This window comes from Podarcis vaucheri (genome assembly GCF_965113315.1).
Source record: "Podarcis vaucheri genome assembly, chromosome: 10".
Taxonomy (NCBI): Eukaryota; Metazoa; Chordata; class Lepidosauria; order Squamata; family Lacertidae; genus Podarcis; species Podarcis vaucheri.
In genome coordinates, this window is record NC_138748.1 from 13861541 (window position 1) to 13883629 (window position 22089).

Here is a 22089-nt window from a genome sequence, read left to right on the forward strand (position 1 = left end):
GTTCTTCATATTATGAAATCCCTAGTCGTTATGAAATTGTATTATAAAGCACACCATGTTTAATAATATATGCCTCTATCCTGCCCCAATACTCACTTTCCTTCTAACCTAGAAACCTCCAATTGGTGTGTCCTTTCAGCTTCTCCAGCCACTAGATAATTTTGGTTGTCCTTTTCCGAACATTTTCTACAACAGTTTTTTTGTGGGGGGTTTTGCCGTGCGGCAACCATTAGAGTCTCTAGACCTGTGCTTTGCTGTTCCTTTGATTAAGCAACTTAGGTTTCTTCTTATGTGAGAATTCTTTTGGATTCAGGTTATTACCTAATTTGAGAACAATTAATACTTTTGCTTTAACATCCAGTGGCAGCTAACGAGGCTGGGTGAGATATTACCCAGAAATCTTGCTCTTAGAACAGAAACCACAGATGGAGAACCTGATAGAACAGTGTCCTGAAGATAAACAATTTTCTTCTTTTTTAAAATGATATTTATTGAAACAAACTTTAGCTTTATTTCTGCAGGTTTAAACGACTCAATAAAAGTCCCCCTTCTTCTCCTGCTTCCGAAGGGGGGTTCCGTAATTTTGAATGATGAAAGTCGATCCTTTAAAAGTGATTTTTAAGGCTCTAGTTTGCGTTGTCTTTGCTTTGTTATAGCTACAAGAAAACAGAAGGGTGACTTCCTGTTTAGACCTTTCCGTTTCAGTACCAAATTAGGGTAAATTTTAAAGTCCAAATTCCTTTTATTTCGCCAATTCTTGTTTAAAGTCCGAATATTTAGCGTTCCAGTACTCACGGTTGGTTATTTTAGATGCCAAATTGTCCCAGGAAAAAGGCAGCGCTCTCCGGCAACGGCTATGCGGCTTCGCTCCGCAGAAAAAGCAATTGACTCACAGCACCGCGCCACTTCCCCCTCTTCACTTCGGAGCCCATTTATGGGTTCCTTAGTGGGTTGAGGGGGCGCTAAGGGTGCCCGCCGAGTCCCACGTTCACAGGCTTCATCCGCCTGTGATTTTCAGAAGGGTCCCCGCTACGCCGCAGCGGAAAAGACCCGTTTCGTGTGGAGCTTGTCCCTCCAGTTCAGAGGGAGTCCGCCATCACCGGAGGCGCCACCCCGGAAGTCGAAGATAAACAATTTTCATTTGATACCTAGAACTTACCACTGAGTTAAGTATAGAAGGATCTTATAGCCATTAACCAGCCTTTCCTTTCTCCAATGATGGATGCTTAGCATCTCTGAATAATGGCTTCCATCAACTATTATAGGCAGCTGAAATAAATAATATATATCTTTATCTATGGGGCCCGAATCATGGGATGTAATCCATTGGTACAGTCAAATGCAACATTCCTTATTTCCCTAGATTGGCCACATGCAGGGGGACATCCAGTCAGGGTAACTTCCTGTTTCACGGACTGGAGCTTCCTCCCCCTGCATGTGACCTGGGAGATGGGCGTGGCTCTGGCTGACTCATGCAGCCATTTTCTCAGTCCTGTTTTTGTCTACTTTGCTTCACTTGTTCTTGTCTTGTTCTGTCTTTTGCTGCCATGTTGCTCTCTTGCAACCATCTTGTATTAATGTAATTTTGCTGTCTGCTGGCTCTTAGCCAGCAGCACATGAGTTCAATCTCCATCTGAGATTAACTTACAGTTTCTTTGTGTAACTACCAAGTAAAGCCTCCCTTTCATGGATCAAATTTTGTTACTTTACTCAGAAAGACTCTTGTGTCTTTATTCTTTTAGGAGGGATAAAAGAGGATACCAGGAAATAATCTTAACTAAGAGATTCAAACGAATCTGCAAACTAGCTTCCAGCTATATTGAGGAGAATCTGCTCTGCTACATCACTTACTAGTGTGAGTTAAGGAAGGATAATGCTTATCCAATATACCCTTCCCTACTATCCTTAACATTCCCACACAAATAAGCATCATGGTGCTGCAGTGGGAATAAGTGGGGATAACTAGGCATTTATTCCACCTATCACCTTTCTGGAATGAGGCCAGTGCCAGATTTACGTATACGCTAAACAAGCTATAGTTTATGGCCCCACTCTCTTGAGCCCCCCCGAAAAATTTCACCATTAATATACTTCTTCTTAATTGTATTTCAGTTCAACAATTACTTTGATAAAATAAGTATTTTGTTATGTGCAAACGGCTTTAGATTAAGGTTGCCAGATTTTACCCCCCAGAGAATCTGGAGACACTTTTTTTCTTTTCTTTTTTGAAAAAAGAAAAAAAGCTATTTTTAAAAAAGAAGTAATATCTTCTCTTCTGTGCTCTCCTTTGTCGCGCTAGCCGCCATGGAGTAGGCTCGGGTCGGGCCTGGGCTCGGCCATGTATCCTTGCTGTCCCAGTGCTCTCCTACCTCTCCTCCTCAGTAGCAGCGGCAGTGGCGCAGCAAGGTCAGGGCTCCCCTCTTTTTTCTCCCTCCTCTTTCTTTCTCTTCCTTCTCCTTCTCCTCTCCTCCTTCTCCCTGCATTTGCTCCGGGGTTTTCCTGGCCCCAGAGCACCATTGGGCAGTAGGCCGGTGGCCAGGCGCTCTCGCTTCCAGCTCAATTTGGGTTGGGGAGTCAGCAGGAGTCTCAGCAGCCCGGAGCCAGCTGGGTAGGACACTTAGCTCTGGCTGGCTTCAGGAGCTGTTTGCTGCCATAGCGCCCACCATTTTGCCTCACCAGAAGTCCCCATATGATGTGTCTTGTGCATGACACATCAAGCCAGGAGTGAGAGCACCTGGCCACCCGGCTGACTGCCCAGCAGAGCTCCGGGGCCAGAGCCGACGCAGGGAAAAAGAGGCGAGAAGGATTCATTCCTTACTAATAAATCTATAACATTTCCCGGGAACATTAAATGAAATCCGGGGACATTCCAGGGACGGATTTTCTCCGGGGACAGATTTGTAAATCTGGGGGCTGTCCCTGGGAAACGGGGACATCTGTTAACCATGCTTTAGATACCTGTTAGGTCCATAAATTACCATATAGCATATATTCAACGCAAAAAAAACAGGGACAATTTGTTGTTGACAAAGGACAGCTGGACATATAAAGGGCCCCATTACCTTCAGTAGCTTAGGACCTCATCAAACCTAGATTCAGCCCTGATTGTGGCTGTCAGGGGTTCAGGAGCAGAGGCAAGGGCAAAGGAGGAAACAGAGAGCGAGGGGGAGGAGGCAGAAGAAAGGATGAGTGATGACGACGACCCGAGATCTCCGAGTCTTTCCAGTGAATCAGAAGATTCACAGAAAGGAGCACCAGTGGCCAGGGCAAGGGGGGAGCCTAGGGGAACACCCCAGGAGGAAAGGGCCAGAGGGAGCTCAGAGGGGAGCAGTTGGAAATCGGGACCAGCGTCACCAACAGAGAGCAGGGGAGAGGAAGGGCGTCAGGTATCAAGCGCTGGCAGCTCACAACAGGAGGGAGGGCACGAGTCAGGAGTGGCCACACCTCCATCGGGGAGCGAAGAAACGGTCAGACGGAAAGTGGAAGGTTGGGCGCGCGCGCCAAGTTCAAATGCACAGGAAGGTGGCGCAGTAAGCAGCCCGGAAAGGGAGCCAGGTCCTAAAGCCCGGCGCAAGGAGGCAGGAGGGTCCGGGGGGTCAGCGTCAGAAGAATCCAGGAAGGAAGAGACCCAGGGGGGCAGAGGGACCCAGAGAAGAACAGTCAGGCGGAAAAGGTGGAGTAAGGCTAGGATATTAAGTTGGTGCACAAGGGGCGGAGACTCAGACGGAGCTTCGCCGGTCTAACCCATAAGACGTAGAGTTGCACGCAGCAGCTGGAGAATGGAAACTGTAACTCAATAAAGACTTTTGCAAAGTGATTGCTGGCTAGCGTGATCCTCTGTGAGCTAGGATCTGGAAGCAGCTCTGACAGTAAGCTCCGTCTCCCGTTGTGGGCATCTACAGCCTCGCGGACAGAGGAGAAGGAGGGTGCCTGCGACTCAGCTCACGAACGGCAGACAATATGACGGCCGAACAGCAGATAGGAGAACTCAGAGAAGCAGTGACACGTCTGAATGCCGAAATACTTGCATCCAGGAAGAGAGAGGAGGACGCAGCTGCCGCCTACAGGGATCTCCAGGTCAGGTTGGAAGTGCTTACGAAGCAAGGGGAACTGACACCCAAACGGGAGGGGATTGGATTGGGAAGAAGAACAGGTGGTCTGGTCTCTCACTTCGATGGGAATTTACAAATGTACCCCAACTTTAGAGCAGATGTACTGTGTGCACTGCAACTGCTGGACAAAGACTTTAGAGATGAGCAAGAAAAGGTGGGATTTATCATGTCCCATTTGCATGGAGATGCTAAAGCATGGCTGCGCAATTTGTGGAGGGATAAGGATCCAGCGCTCCAAACTGCGGATGCCTTTATTAAAGCGATGGATGGGTGTTTTTTATCAAGCATAGACGTGGATCTTGCCCGGAAGGAGGTGCATGGGCTGAAGCAAGGGAGGGCCAGCGTAAGACAGTACCATGCCCGCTTTTTTGCATTAGTCAGTGCCTTGGAATGGGACAGAGATTCAGCTCCAGTCAGAGATCTATTTTGGGAAGGCTTGAACAGTGTGGTTAAAGACGAAATTGCAAGGGGGGAGAGACCCCGGACCACGCAGGAGGTCGTTCAGAGGGCGCTGGCGGTGGGAGTGCGGCTGGAGGAACGTCCATGGAGCAGGGACGAAGGACGTGGAGGGCGCGAACCAGCGAGAGGTTTCTCCTTCGTTCCCAGGGAAGCTGCGCGTGCGCAATCCACGCCTCCGCCAGGAGGGGGAGCGGAACCGATGGAGGTTGGCGGTGCCAGGGCTCAGTCAGCAACCGGAGCCACAGCACCGGGAGCAGTCAAGGCGAAGCCTCCTAGAGGGAACAGGAAGTGTTACATCTGCGAAAGTCCGCAGCACCTGGCGAAAGAGTGTCCCCAGAGGCTCCCCAAGCACACTGCAGCCTCAGCAATGGTAACTGCAGCAACTCAGCAAGGGGAACCACAGCAGGGAAACGACGCAGTCTGGCTGGAGAGAGAGGCACTGGAGCCTAGCCAGACGTGTCAGTGAAGCAGTCCCCAGAGATTTTGCAGCCCACAGACCCCCTCCCACCCAAACCAGTGGTGAGGCTCACCGCATCGCTCCAGCTACCCAATGGACTCACCATGGACGTGCCAATCACCATTGACTCAGGAAGCAATGCAGACTTTATAGGGCAGGACTTTGTCGATAAACACGCTATACAGCTGCTGCCTGCCACGCTGCCCCTGCAGGTCGTCACGGTGGGTGGCAGGGAGCTGCTAGGGGGGCAGGTGGTGAAGCAAACGCCACCAATGGTGATGCGACTTGGAAATCACAGAGAAATCATCAGTTTTAATGTCACCAGACTGTCGGACACACCTATTGTCTTGGGCATGAGTTGGCTGGACAGACACAGTCCGACGTTGGCTTGGTACCAGCGGCAGCTAGTCTTTGGCTCCTCATACTGCGCTGAACACTGCATCCTGCCCCGGCAGGAGGGAGAGGAGGAGGAAGCGCAGCTGCAGCTGGGGACGCTGCAAGCAATCCCCCACAAATACGCTGGATTTTTGGAGGTCTTCTGTGAGAAGGAGGCGGATAGGCTACCCCCCCACAGATCATATGACTGCAAGATTGACCTACTGCCAGGGGCGGCGCTGCCCAAAGGGAAGCTGTATTCCATGTCTGAGGACGAACTACAGGAACTCAAAGAATTCATAGAACATAATTTGGAGCGCGGTTTCATCCGGGAGTCGAAGGCAGCGGGGGGCAGTCCTGTATTCTTTGTTAAGAAGCGGGACACGCCCCAGAAAAGTCTCGTTGTGGACTATCGGACCTTAAACAGCGTGACCAAGCCATCGGACTTCCCCATGCCCAGGATCGACGACCTCCTCGCAACGGTACGCAAAGGCCGCGTGTTCACCAAGTTGGACCTGCGAGGAGCGTACAACCTCATTCGCATGCGGGAAGGAGATGAGTGGAAGACAGCCATGTTCACGCCCCTAGGCACCTACGAATACAGAGTTATGCCTTTTGGACTACAAAATGGCGCCCACTGTTTTCAAGCTTTCATGCATCACGTGTTAGCGGGGCTCCTCTACAAGACGTGTGTCTGCTTCTTAGATGACATCCTGATATTTTCTGAGTCCCAGCAGGCTCACGACAGCGACGTCAAGGAAGTGCTGAGCAGGCTAAAGCAGCATAGGCTGTACGCCAAGCTGGAAAAGTGCCAGTTCGACGTGACGGAGGTGGATTTCCTGGGCTACAAGTTGTCAGACAAGGGGCTCGCCATGGACAGCGCCAAGGTTCGCGCGGTGTTGGATTGGAAGAGCCCGCGCAACCGGAAGGAGGTCCAGCGGTTTGTCGGCTTTGCGAACCTCTACCGCAAGTTTATCAGGGGGTTTGCTATGCAAACGGCGGCCATCACGGACACGCTCAGTTCCAAGAAGAAGAAGTTCATCTGGACGGAACAGGCGGTGCGGTCCTTTCAGGCACTCAAGCGTCTCTTCGCGTCGGAAGAGCAGCTGCTGCATGTCGACCCCAGCAGGCCGATGAGGGTGGAGACGGACGCGTCTGACAGGGCCGTGGGAGCTGTCCTGCTGCAGAAAGACCCGCAGGGGGCTTGGAGGCCGGCAGCGTTCTACTCCAGGAAACTCAGCAAGTCTGAACAGAACTACACCATCTGGGACAGGGAGTTGCTGGCCATTCATGCAGCATTCAAGGGGTGGAGGCACTTCCTGATCAGCGCCAAGCACACGGTACAGGTCTGCACGGACCACAAGAATCTGGAGCACTGGCGCACGGCGCAGTTCCTGAACCAGAGGCAGATACGTTGGGCTGAGTTCTTTGCTAACTTCGACTTCCGAATAGAGTATGTCCCAGGAGACACCAACGTCATGGCGGATGCCCTATCCTGTAAACCACAGTATCTAGAGGAGGCGGCGCCAGCGACCGCCATGCACATCTTCGCACCGACCGTGTGGGCGTGTGCTTCGGCGACAGTTGACCTGGATGCGGTGAGGAGAGCGCTGCAGGACGACACCTTCGCGCGAGCCAAGATGGCAGAGGCGCAAAGGGGCGAGGCGGCGACCGGCGAGTTCCAAGTTCGCGATGGATTACTCCTCCGTAAAGGGGCCATCTACGTGCCGGCGGACGATCTTCGCGCCAAGGTACTGCAGCAGCTGCACGACGCACCCACTGCAGGGCACTTTGGCAAGGAGAAGACGATAGAATTAGTCGCCAGGGACTTCTGGTGGCCCAGAATGAGAGGGGAGGTCGCGGACTATGTGGCGAGGTGCGACACCTGCCAGAGGGCCAAACCAGTACACAGACCGCCGGCGGGACTGCTGGAACCGCTGCAAACCCCGTGCGAACCGTGGGAGAGAGTGGCCCTGGACTTTGTCACGGATCTGCCCAGCTCGAGGGGCAAGACGGCAGTGCTAGTGGTGGTGGACTTGTTCTCCAAGATGGCACATTTCATCCCGTGTGCGAAGGTGGCCACGGCGGAACAAACCGCCAAACTGTTCATAGATCACGTGTTCGGGGTTCACGGTCTGCCGCGGTCTATACTGTCTGACCGGGGGCGGCAGTTCATCTCGAACTTCTGGCAGAAGCTGATGAGCTTCCTGAACGTCAAGATCAACCTGGCTTCGGCTAGACACCCGCAGACCAACGGGCAAGCGGAGCGGGTCAATGCCATCATGCAGCAGTACCTGAGATGTTATGCAAATCAACAGCCTGCGACGTGGGTGGGTTACCTGCCTCTCGCCGAGTTCGCTTACAACAACACGAAGCACGTGTCCACGGTGGTCACGCCGTTCTTCGCCAACAACGGGAGGCACCCCAGAACCTTCCCGGGACTGGAAAGAATGGGAGAGGGGGAGCCGCAGACAGCAGATGCGTTCGCGTCGGAGTTGCAGGAGGTCCACGATCAGCTTCGGCGGCACCTGGAGCTGGCTAAGCACGCATACAAGGTACAAGCGGACAAACACAGGAGGGTTGGCGAAGAGATCCAGGTGGGAGACTGGGTCTGGTTAGCAGCCCACGCAGTGCCGGCCAGGTCGTTGGCGAAGAAGAAACTAGGGCATAAACAACTGGGGCCCTACCAAGTCGAAGAGCAGGTCAACCCGGTGGCTTTCAGGCTGGCGCTTCCGGAGGGTTCCAGGATGCATCCGGTGTTCCACAGATCGGTGCTCACTCCCTACAAGGCACCTCACAGATTTCAGGAACCAGGAACGGCACCAAGTCCGCTCCGAGAGAGAACCGAGCAAGGGGGAGTGGCACAGGAGGAGCGCATCAACGAAGTCACAGAGATTTTGGACTCTAGATGGGGGGAAGAGGGGGTAGAATACCTTCTCGCCAAGGAGGGCACCCCGGCCAGTGCCAACAGCTGGGTGCCGGGCTACGCTTTAGACGAACCTCTGCTCAAAGAAGAGTTTCATGCCCTCTTCCCACACAGGCCCATGCCAGCTGATTTTTTCGACGACTGGCTTTTCACGCCCACGCTTTCAGCCAGCACGTTCCGGGGGTTTGACTCGGACGAGGAACCGACACGCGACGCACGTTCCCCGGAGGGGTCACCCTCGGGATCTGCCTCAGAACCCTCGTATTGGTGGGACGATAAACCAGAGGAGCAGTGGCGCAGAAAGTGGCTGGAAGGTCCAGGACGAGCAACGCCTCCAGAAAGAAGTGAGGGAGAGACGGACATGGACGTATTCGGGGACGACCCGGTTTTCGAGCACGGCGGCACAGAGATGGAAGCGGAGGTGACCGTAGTTGACGAGAGCAGGGAGGAAGAACCGGAAGACTTCAGATGGAAGCCCGCCACGGGAAGCGAACTGTATCTGACATTCGTCCCCCTGACACGGCAGCACCCAGCTCCCGCACCGGAAGGAGGGGAGGGGGGAAGAGGGGGCTTCGAGGGGGGGATGGATGTCAGGGGTTCAGGAGCAGAGGCAAGGGCAAGGGAGGAAACAGAGAGCGAGGGGGAGGAGGCAGAAGAAAGGATGAGTGATGACGACGACCCGAGATCTCCGAGTCTTTCCAGTGAATCAGAAGATTCACAGAAAGGAGCACCAGTGGCCAGGGCAAGGGGGGAGCCTAGGGGAACACCCCAGGAGGAAAGGGCCAGAGGGAGCTCAGAGGGGAGCAGTTGGAAATCGGGACCAGCGTCACCAACAGAGAGCAGGGGAGAGGAAGGGCGTCAGGTATCAAGCGCTGGCAGCTCACAACAGGAGGGAGGGCACGAGTCAGGAGTGGCCACACCTCCATCGGGGAGCGAAGAAACGGTCAGACGGAAAGTGGAAGGTTGGGCACGCGCGCCAAGTTCAAATGCACAGGAAGGTGGCGCAGTAAGCAGCCCGGAAAGGGAGCCAGGTCCTAAAGCCCGGCGCAAGGAGGCAGGAGGGTCCGGGGGGTCGGCGTCAGAAGAATCCAGGAAGGAAGAGACCCAGGGGGGCAGAGGGACCCAGAGAAGAACAGTCAGGCGGAAAAGGTGGAGTAAGGCTAGGATATTAAGTTGGTGCACAAGGGGCGGAGACTCAGACGGAGCTTCGCCGGTCTAACCCATAAGACGTAGAGTTGCACGCAGCAGCTGGAGAATGGAAACTGTAACTCAATAAAGACTTTGCAAAGTGATTGCTGGCTAGCGTGATCCTCTGTGAGCTAGGATCTGGAAGCAGCTCTGACAGTGGCTAATGTAAATGTGAATTCCCATCTGCATAGTAATGCATATTGAGGAGCCCATTAAAAGTTGGGCTTTTGGTGCACTGATGCAAACAAATGCATACAGGAAAACATACAAGTACCTCCCACCCACCACTGCTGCCCCAAGGATTCAAATCATTTGTACAGTGGTGCCTCGCAAGACGAAAAGAATCCGTTCTGTGATTCTCTTCGTCTAGCGGTTTTTTCGTCTTGCAAAGCAAGCCCATTGAAGGATTAGCGGATTAGCGCTATTAGCGCCTTTTAGCGGCTTATCTGCTGATCGGATCAGCTGATAAGCAGCTTAGCGGCTTAGAAAAAGGGGGGGAAGGAAAAAAAACCAGCAGGAACTCGCAAGACATTGTCATCTTGTGAAGCAAGCCCATAGGAAATTCGTTTTGCGAAGCACCTCCAAAATGGAAAACTCTTTCGTCTAGCGAGTTTTCCGTCTTGCGAGGCATTCGTCTTGCGGGGCACCACTGTACGCTTAGCAAAAATCCAGTTGATAAAATGCGAGGAACAGAAAGATGTAGCTAGTGCAAACGGAACATGTACCAATTCCAAAATTAATTGCAGAATTTTTCTGCAAACATTTGGAGCATGTGTCAAGTAGAACACCAGGCACAGCAAAGGTCTTAGAAAACATAATAGGGGAAAATCCATCCAACCCCAATTAGAATGCAGGCAAATGTTTCTACATATCTAATTTGGTTTCACGAAGTCTGAAATCTGTCAAAAGAGGGAACCAATGTCCATTTGCAGCCTTTAAATATATGGCGGGTGATTAAAAGAAAACACCAGAAAGATTTTCAGTCGGTCTTGAATATGCATGGGGAGTTTGCGTTCATCTTATGTGATAAGCTATATTATTAATGGCATCTGCTATTCATCTGGGGGATTTGTCTTTATTTGCATTACTAGACATCTATTAACATGACAGGCCTGGAGGACAGCAAGTTAAGCAGGTCATATAATCAACATCTGCAAATAAATAAATATATAAAAATGACTCATCTATCATGTCTGGGACACATTTGTCAGAATCTCAGCAGCAGGATGGCAACGCAGGAAAGCCTTAATGGATCCCGCATGCTATAGGCAAGCTTAACACAGAAGCCCCCTCTACAATCAACTTATTTAATATTTGCCATCATTTGTTTGCTCTGCTTGTATGGAATAATTGAATAATCTATTTGCTATTTACTCTCTCCCGGCCAGGAAACCTATGGCAGTGCCACATTCAGTGTGAATAACTGTTTTTGATAACTGCCGAATGGGAAAAGGCACCGGAGCGGAACCAATGAATTGGAAAGGCTCATTCGTAGCCTTATCCTGCACAGTAATTCTTGAATTGCTTTGCCTGTCATCACGAGCCATAGGAATTATAGTGCTCAACACGGAGGCAGAATCAGACTTCATAATGACCCTCTAGTCAGAGCTGATAAACAATGCTGGGGGGGGGGTAGGGGGAGAGAGACAGAAGTGGAAATACTTGATATTAAAATATTAAAGGGCTAAATTTGTTTCCCTTCTTCCAAATTGTCTTTCTGCTAAAGCGAGTTTGGAAACCATCTGCAAGAGTGACGGAGGGTGTTTTTGAACTCAGTTCTTATCTGTCAGGGCTCTTAGCCTTCCATTTCCCTGTCAGTGTACTTAGATATTCAAGATGCTGCTGTGATTTGTTGCTGCTTGACTGACTGCTTTATTGTCTTAATTTTTAATTAATGATGGGAATGAAAAAGTAACTATAATAGGGGATATTACAAAGGCAGGATATTAGATGCATCAATCATGCATATTTTATTTCATGAGGATAACCATGAGGATAACCATTTTCTAATTTCCCAAAGTTAGATTTGCATACAGGGGTTCAAATTTAATAAGAAAGGGAAGCTTCATATTTGAAAGCTCATCTCATCAATAAATTAGTTCTCTGAAACACATGTGTGGCGTGTCTGAATCCCTTTCTGTTACATATGAGGAAAGAATGCGCTAGCTTAACTTCTCTTTTATAAATCTCAGGGATGTTATTTATGTGCTGTCGACTAAATCTAAATGGTACATCAGTGTGAAAGACAAAACATAGCAATTAAAAGACCACCAGATTTGTCCGTTCCCAATGCTCCTATGAAACACTGCCATGGATGGCATTGATACAGTAGGTCCACAATTGTATTCAAAGAAGACCACATTCACACTAGACCAGACCCTCCAAGTGTCCCTATTTTCCAGGGACAGTCCTGAATTTACAGAAGCCATCCCAGTTTCTGATTTCATCCTGGAATGTCCCACTTTTCCTTAGAACCTCCCAGTTTTCATTGGAGAAATTTTGGAGAGCATCGAGTTATGCGACCCCTGAGCCAAGGAAAGAAGTAACTAATGCAACCTTTAGAAGACATCTGAAGGCAGCCCTGTATAGGGAAGCTTTTTATGTTTCATATTTTTAAAAATCAAATCAAATCTTTATTACGGTCATAGACCAGCATAAGGGGGGGGGGGTTACAGCCATTTAAAATCTGAAAAACGATTTGAAAAACTAAAAAGAATTAAAAATCTATAAAAATCTAGGAAGCTAGGAAAGTCTAAAAGAAGGGTTAGGAACATTAGACGGGAGTGGCAGATCGCAAGACTATAGCTATCAATCTACAGAGCACTCTGATATGAGTGCTCATTAATTCTGCTTTGTGGCACAGGTCATCGTCTGATGAATTTTGAGCACTGCTGTGCAGAATCTGGCAAGATTGTCTATTTTAGCAGGGTTGGTATCTGAAAGCAGCAAGAAGGTAAGGAATTGTCCTGTGCACCCTGGGTACTTATGCAGTAATGGTAAGATGAGGTTAGTACAAATGTCTCTGTAAATACAGACACTGTAGAAGCACATGCTCTGTTGTTTCTATTTGTCCAGAGTCACGGGGACATTGTTTCTCCGGGTAAGCAGTCTTCCTGTATCGGCCTTCAAGGAAATGTTTTATTATGTTGGAAGCCGCCCAGAGTGGCTGGGGCAACCCAGTGAGATGGGCAGGGCACAAATATGATGGTGATGGAATAGCACGTCCCCATCTTCATCGGAGAAATGTTGCGGGGTATGCCATGCATTTAAAGCTCTTCGGTACCACCTTAAACAGGAATGGCTTCCCCCGAAGGATTCTGGGAGCTGCCAGTTGTTAAGGGTGCTGAGAATTCTTAAAGGTAAAGGTAAAGGACCCCTGACAGTTACGTCCAGTCGCGAACAACTCTGTGGGTTTTTTCTTACCTGCACTGATGATAGTCATTGTTTGGATGGGGGGCTTTTATTCATTTCTGCAGTCACACAATCAATCAATCAATCAATCAATCAGTAGCTGAACTGGGTTCCACACAGTCACAAAGCCATTTCCGAGCCTCGGGAGGAGAGGGTGTTGTGGGCTGGCCCCTCCCACAAGCGCGGGGCTGGAGTTTAGCCCCGCGAGAGCCAGGGAATCCCCGGGGGCGTGCCTCTCCGCCTTCCCCCTGCCCGCCAATAGGCGGGCTGGGGAGGCGTGGCCTGGGCTATTTAAGGCCAGGCACGCCCCGGGATCCCCCTCTTTCCCCTCGGCAGCAGAGAAGCTTTTCCCAGCCCACCCACCCTTAGGTTAGGCAGTCTTGACCTTGCTATGGACTTCGGTTGGTCGCCGCAAGGGGCCTGGTAGGAATTTTTCCAAGTTGGCGACTTTGCAGCCTTTTGGTTTTTTCGCCTACCTCGTAGCAAATCGTCACAACTTTCACGGTTTTGGCGGTTAGGCATTGGCAGGGGTCTATTGTGATGCAAATGGATGGGGGGGAAGGACACACCATCACCTTCCCCCGAGAAAAGGGTAGTCCGGTAGAGGACTCCGGGGGCGTTTGCCTTGTCCGAGACCTAGTAAGGTGAGGGCCGCCGGCACGCCCACGAGCGGTGACACCCGTGGGGGTCCTAGCTGGCGTACTCCAGCAGGACACCCCCACGGTTTGTGTTCAACCCTTCCCGGTTACCATGCCGGGTAGTCATAGGAACCAATGCCTAAGGCCAATACCTTCAATTCTGTAATCAATAAAGTTGTGGCCATTTACGCCCATTAACCTTAACTAACGTGTCCTGTGTCTTCATTTCTTTGGGGGAGGGAACTTGCCACACAAAAACAAATTAACCGAAAAAGCCTCAAAAACAAAAACGCAAAATAAATAGCAAAAACCAAAGTGTCAAACTTAATGCGTTCTGGAAGTACTGTTGACTTCTAAAATGTTTGAAAACCAAGGTGCAGCTTCTGATTGAGGCACCGCAGAAACAATAGCTGACAACTGCATTGGATGTTCGGCTTTCAAAAAACGTCTGAAAACCGGAACACCGGGTTTTTCAGCATTTGGGAACCAAGGCATTTGAGTACCAAGGCATTTGAGAACCAAAGTATCACTGTATAGGGTTACAAAAATATTGTCATTATATTATTAGCCAACATGTTTTTCAGAGAGTTCACAAACAGAGGATGGCATCAGCGGGACATCCTTTCTAGAGGAATGACCGCTCCCCGCTTAAAACGGGGGGCGCCCTTTGCGTGGACGCGCGCAGCCCTAGATCTGGAGCGGACCCATCAGCATAGGCTTGGCTTTGCCTTCCCTCAGGTGGGATACCTGGAGGTCTCCGCCTACCTCAGTCAGTTGTCCAATCCCACCTGCGGGAAGTGTTGCCAAGGAGACCAGGCCAGGTAGGGGAGGGATTACCTGCCCACACAATAAAGAGATGATCTTACCTGGGAATCCTCACTTGGCTCCAGAGCTTCTTTTCTAGTCAGAACTTCTGCCACGCTTGCATTGGCAACATCAAACCCACTAGACTTAATTACACTGTTGAAAAAATCAATAGGGCAGTGCGCTCTGCAACCACTCGCATGGGAGGTTGGGTCGTGAAACACCCCAACATTAAAGTTTACATGAAGGAGCTATTTCGGGCCGATGGCGTGCACCTATCGGACTTTGGTAACAAGCGTTGGCTGAGCGACATCAGGCATGGCCTGATTGACTGGTTGGAGGATGGCAAAGGGGCTTTTCAGATGTAGGTAGTCTTGGCAGTGAGACCGCAATCTTTGCGGTCTCGGGTGGCGGTATCAGGCCTTGGGCGGAATCCTTTAGTCCATCTTCTTCTTTGCGACGGTGATACCAGGGTTCCCCGTTAAAGGGGTTTCTGATGGGAGGCTTTGACCGTACGCCGAAAGGTCGTCATTGCTCTCCCCTGCGGCAGCGGCGTAATGGGGGCAGCTATCTCTACTTGAACATATGTCCTCCAGAGCCGGCCCATCCCCCCCACACATACACTGGATAACCCTGAAGCTCCCTAGGTCCCCGGCTGGGGAGGGAGAACGCCCAATTCCTGAGCCAAGGTCTACCCACATTTGAAATCTAATAAAGTTGTGGCCAATTTAATCCCATAGCACGTTGTCTTGAGTCATTATTTCACATGACGGGGGGGGGAACTGCTCGGGATCTGGGGACTCCGCCTGTCCACGCAAAAAAGCAACCATCTCATAAGCAGAGGAAAGAGCTTCTCCAGGAGTCAGACCCGTATGAATTATTTCTGAACAGCTTTAACCTTCAGTCAAGTTTCAGTATTGAGGAGTGCTTAAGGGGGGGGGGCAATAAATTGAAGAGGAGATTGAACTGATTAGATGAATGGCAGCAGGGAGATCAAGTGTTTGTATTCACATTATTTGAAAGTGCCTTGCTCTGAACCACTGAAAACTGAAAAATGTGAGAGTCTTACCAATATTTGACTGAGTGTAGCTTTGGTAGTTTGTATCTCACCAAAAGAATGGGGTGGGATCTGGAGGCCTGAAGCACAGCTAAAAGGATACAACAAGGATGTTTCCTCTTACTGGATTCATAATAAGAGTTTGGATTTGATATCCCGCTTTATCACTACCGGAAGAAGTCTCAAAGCGGCTAACATTCTCCTTTCCCTTCCTCCCCTACAACAAATACTCTGTGAGGTGAATGGGGCTGAGAGACTTCAGAGAAGTGTGACTGGTCCAAGGTCACCCAGCAGCTGCACGTGGAGGAGTGGGGAAGCGAACCCGGGTCACCAGATTACAAGACTACCGCTCTTAACCACTACACCACACTGGCTCTCTCATAATTCTTCACATTGTTCTGATCCAAGGATTTCATTGTCCCCATCTCAAGGAACATCACACAGAGTACCAGCATCCTCAATACAGTGCTAGGAGGCTTCATTCCTGTATTCTTATCAGTATTCTGGCATATCCTGAGTTAGAGATTATCCCTTCCCAGTTTTGGCAGTGAATCAATAGGTAAAGTTCACTTGGAGAATAAACATTCAGAAATGGAATGCAATAAGGAAAAACAATTTATCCCCTCCAACACAACACAACTAAAAAATAAACCATTTTATATTTGAACCTGTTCCACAGTAATGACTATATTTAGAGGCAGGAACCTAACAGATCTGAGGGGGGTGGGAAATGATATTGCTTACTGCCTATCAGAACAGTAGAGCACATTATTATTAATTAACTTTGAAAACTGCCCTATACCTACAAGTTTCAAAGTAGTTACAACATAAAATCACAAAATACATAATAAAGATAAAAAACAACACAATAACCCCCCTCCCCAACACATTCCAGAGGATCATAGTTTCTTACATGGTATGTTATTTATTTTTATTATTAATTTGTTATTTTCTATGCCTCCCTATGTCTGAAGATCACAGGGCAGTTTACGCTATATATATAAATGCATAACATAATAACAAAGGATTTTATATGACTATAGCATTTTGGTGTAATAGCAGAGGTATGTTTTGTGTATTTTCTTTTTTTAGCTTTTTATTTATACTTTTCAGGTTTATACATTTCATTAGTTTTACAATCAATTTAAGATTTCAAAGTTTGACTTCCTTCCCCCTCTTTCTGTGGTTCCTTAAATTTATTTTTTTAATATCTTCTGCATATCCAAATTAATTTATTTGGCTCATTTAATTATCTACTTTAAATATATACTCTTATGAAAGTTCAGGTTATTACAATAATCCTGCTAATGTTTTTATCTGTTTTCAGTTTATCTGTAAATATTCAATAAACCATTTCCATTCTTTTATGAAAAGTTTGTTAATTCTTCCAGTAAGTTTTCTGCATATTCCGTAAGTTTCTGTATCCATTCTTCCTTTGCTGGGACTTCTGATTCTTTCCACTTTGGGGCAAGTAGCAGTCTTGCTGCTGTAGTTGCATAGATAGAAAAACTTCTGTACAAAACTTCTCTTTCTTTTTTTAAACAAAAGTTATTTTAAACATCCTTTTCAATTCATTGTAGAACATTTCCCAGTAAGCTTTAATCTTACTACAAGACCACCACGTACGATAAAAAGAATCTTTTTTCTCTTTACATTTCCAACACTTGTTTGGTTAAGATTTATAGATTTCTGCCAGTTTACTCGGTGTTAGGTACCAACGATATATCATTTTCATATAATTTTCTCTTAAACCATGTTGTTGTTGTTTAGTCATTTAGTCGTGTCCGACTCTTCATGACCCCATGGACCAGAGCACGCCAGGCTCTCCTGTCTTCCACTGCCTCCCGCAGTTTGGTCAGACTCATGTTTGTAGCTTCGAGAACACTGTCCAACCACCTCGTCCTCTGTCGTCCCCTTCTCCTTGTGCCCTCCATCTTTCCCAACATCAGGGTCTTTTCCAGGGAGTCTTCTCTTCTCATGAGGTGGCCAAAGTACTGGAGCCTCAGCTTCACGATCTGTCCTTCCAGTGAGCACTCAGGGCTGATTTCCTTAAGAATGGATATGTTTGATCTTCTTGCAGTCCATGGGACTCTCAAGAGTCTTCTCTTAAACCATAACATGCTGTGAATTTTATATGCATATTCCACAACCGTTCCTGTTTTCTATATTTTCTTACAGGAAGCTGAGCGTTGTATAACACCATTTCATGTTTGAAAAATTCAAAATGCACACATACATATATATCTGAATGATTTGGTGTGCACCCTTAAGGTAATGGGGAAGGCTTGTCTTTCAGGGTTAGGGGACCTGGGTGAGAGACAGTGCATAGGTTCCCTTCCAGGCCAACTTGGCTTGGCCAAATAGTATATGGCTGCAAAGAGGCCAGGTCATCAGCCCAGAGCTGTGTCTCAGGAAAGCTTCCTTCAACACTCTGAGTAGGGGACCTGGGTTAGGCCTAGCTACCCCTTACCAGTCTCAAGGGCAGGTTGTTTCTGTTTCGACTTAGGCTCCACGCTGCACAATCTCAGTTGCAGATCTCTATATTGGACAAACAGGCCAAACCCTATGCCAAAGACATAGATCTGATATCAGGAATCACAAGACAGAGAACCCAGTAGGAGAACACTTCAGTCTCCCATTGCATTCTATACAAGATCTCAAAGTAGTTGTCTTATTACAAAATAATTCCAGAAATAGACTGGAAAGAAAGGTTGCTGAATTGCAACTTATTGCCAAACTTAAAACCATGGAGAGACCTGGTCTGAATAGAGACATTGGATTCTTATCTCATTATACACAATAAAGCTATTTTTAGCCATCTCACCCCTTCTTTTTTCCTGTAAGACCAATTGCAGTCATTAACAGTCGTCAGCAGGTTTACCACACCTATCAGTCAATCACCCATTCCCACCACCCTTCTGAGTAATACCCCTTCCCGCCCTCTCACTATATATAAGGGTCTGGTGACTTCTGTTTCAGTGTATCTGAAGAAGTGTGCATGCACACAAAAGCTCATACCAATAACTAATTTAGTTGGTCTCTAAGGTGCTACTGGAAGGATTTTTATTATTATTATTTTGTTTTGTTTCAGTTGCAGATCTGTTATTAATAAAGCTGTAGCCCTAGCTCATCCATGCTTCGGTGTCTCATGTTCCTATTTCACCATATGCTGCCGAGCATTTTTATGTCTCGAATCTGGTGGAGGAATGCAAACATCATCCTTCACCCTCACTTCTGCTGAGCTGGTGCTAGCCTGGCAGGGCTTAGGATGAGACACAATAGGACTACATATGTATGAGCTTTTAATATATACCCCAAAAGGCAAAGAGTGAATGTGTTAAAAGTTGGGAGTGTAACAGCAGAAAACATTCCATCTGTGGCACCCTAATGCATAACTTAATCATTCCAAAATATAGTCACGCTTTTACACTCGCAAGATTGAATATACAGTCGTACCTCGGTCTAAGAACAGTCCTGTTAACAAACAATTCAGGAAACACACTCCGCAAAACTGGAAGTAGGTGTTCCGGCTAGTGAACTTTGCCCCGGAAGGCAAACAGAAGCTGACCGATGGAAGGGTACCGGTGGCGGGAAGCCTCATTGGGGAAAGCGTACCTCGGTTTAAGAACATTTTCAGTGTAAGAACGGGCTTCCGGAATGAATTAAGTTTCTAAACTGCTTTTGGCTGTTCTCGAGGGACGATTCCAAAAAATCCCACTGGAAAAACGGTTATGACCCTTTGGAGATACTGAATCGGTGGCTCATGTCCTTCTGGCCTGCAGTCTTTACAAAAATTTGAGGAGCGAGGTTATCACCCCTCTATTATTGTCCATTTTGAGTCACCCAACCACTGTTACAGTGTCCATTCTCTTGGCAGATCAAGATGAGCAGGTGACAGCAAAAGTTGCAAGGTTTTTAAACTGGGGCAATTAGAATAAGATCCATTATTTGACTATTGATCCAAACCCCCAAAATGTATTTTATATAATTAACTTTTTACCATTATCATCTGTATACTGCATTTTGTTTTATAGCTATGGCTGGTGGCTGATGCAAATAAAGATTAAGTTATTCATTCATTCCATGTGTTACTTAAAGGGTTCATTCTTTTATTAGTAAGCAAGCTATCCAAGAAAGGTGGTGGCAGCAATGATTGGCCACGTAGTGCTGAGGGACATTGCCTCTATATATTGGGTGGGATGTCTGCTATGTACAAGGCCTGATGAAAGACAAAAGCACTCTGTTCCTTTATCCTCAAATCATACAGTGTTGTTGTTCTGTTTTCTCAGAACAAGTCTCATCAGAATTTCTTTTCTCTCTGGACTCCACCTGAGTTATTTAAGTGACTTTGCTATCAGTAAATGCAGGCTTCACATATTCATCAGAGTCAAAATTGGATGCATATTATAGCCCCAGGACATATTGTATACTATAGTTCCATTTGAATTTTTTAAGTACCTTGACTGTTATGGAATGGAATGAGAGGATTTTAAAATACACCCTATCCAACATGAATTAATAATAATATCCTCCAGTGTTCACATGGATTTTTATTTATGCAGGCTGCCTATTCAGTGAAATGAAGAGGAAAAATCCACATGAGTGGACCTGTCCCTTCTATTGAAATGAGTAGGTGAGTCTTTACATGTGTGGAAGAATCAACATGCCCACAACCAATTGCTTGACTGGCCATAGAGTTACAATCCTCTTCACAGTTACTTGACTACAAGTTCCACTGATTGCAAAGGAAACATAAATACATCTAAATAAGTATGAAAAGATGTGGCCTGTGTAGATAATTGCCTTTGAAATAAAAAGCAGCTATTTTCTCTTAATGTTTTATGCATTTGTTTCTAACAACAAATGTAATAAGATAAAGAGATGGCCGCAATTCTGAATAGCATTGCAAAAGAGGAGATAAACATTCTTCAGCTGATATTCCAAATATGTCTCAACTCAGAATCTGAAAGCAAACATGTCTAGTCCCAATCTTCCTTTTCCTGATTATTTACCTACAGGTTTAGATAGATGTACAGTACAAACTCGTAATTCTTAGTCCCAGGTGCAATGGCAGAAGTTGTCATTTATAGTGATTGCTAGCACCCTGTCAGTTCATTTCAATGCTGTCAAAGTCAATTATCCCTAGCGAAGATGGTTGGCGCAAGTGTCATTGACCAGAAGTAACTGGATTGAACAATATGAGCGTCTGACACAATAATGTAAAGCCTTGAGCCAGTTTGCAGATTGTGAGACCTTCATGCTTAGCTGAAAGATACCGCTCTAAATAGTAATAAACCTAAAGCCCTGCCAGTCACAGAGATCACTCAAGTATTCCGTGCTGTATTCTGCCGGAATGCCTGTTAAGCTGAGGCCAATACTACTGTATTTGCTTTAGCACATACCAGAACATATTAGCTGTTATAGTTTCCCCCCCTCCCACTGTAATCCAATAACTTCAGCATCTTTCTGTGGACATCGGGGAAAAGAATTAGATACTGAGACAAATTCAAGCCTCTCAAAACAAACTGCTCTAAGGTCAACAAGGCAGTTTTACTGTAATGCGCTGAAGGAGGTTTGCAAACTTCAGCTCGTTCAGAATACAGCTGCAATATTTTTAACTGGGACCAGATGTTGTGCACAGGTTACACCAGTGGTTCACCAACTGCACTTGCTCCTGGTTCTTTTCAGGGTCCAATTCAAAGTGCTTGGATTTTATTTTTCTGAGAAAACCCTCCTGGCTTAGGACCAAGGCAGTTCTTCAGGTATCTGTCTTCCCAGAACACCCTCTGAGGATGGATGCTAGCTCTGCCCTCATCACCATCCCAGTCACTTTCACGAGCAGGAATGGTACCAATCTGAAATGGGGAGTCTGCTCAACTCTTGACCATTCCTTGTAAGATTTAGAATCTGGGAAGACCAGGTTTCCCCCATTGTTCAGGATCTCCACTGCAAGCTCATAAAAGGTGATGGAGATGGTGCTGATATGCTTGTTCCCACCACAGCTTGCAGCTGGAGCTAGCTGGAGCTCAGTTTTGGCACCTCTCAGGTGAGTTCTCCATTGCCATTGTAAGAGAACAAGGGAGAAGTTCATGGTGAGCTCCGGCACCTCTTTTTCTAGAAAAATAGCACTGGTCATAGAATCATCAAATTGTTGAGTTGGAAGAGACACCAAGGCTCATCAAGTCCTACCTCCTGCATTGCAGGAATCTCAGCTAAGGCATTCAGGACAAATGATGGCCCTCACTCTCTCACCAACCTCACCTTTTGACATAAACACAGAAGTAGAATGCCTGGTGAGGGCTACTCGCTAGGGAAATGACAGAGCTGTCTTCTCTGTAGATTTCCAAGGAAGGCTTAGAAAAACGACAGCCCCTGATTCTGAAATGTAAGGGTAGGGTGTTAGGCTAGATTTTATTTTGGGATATCTTCCTAAACAACCACATTGCCGGAGTTTTCTTTCTCCACCTCCTGCCCAACTAAGTTCAAGATATCTCCAGGTTTAACTTAATATATGCTGCAGAGATGAGCATTCCAAAAGTGCCCTCTCTCACACAGAGCTTATGAAATATTGATATAAGGAAAGAAGGAGGCTTAGGAGAAAATCCGGCTGCCCTGCAGTGCCTTTTCCAAAGCCACTCCAAGGGCTAAAGTTAAAGTATCGT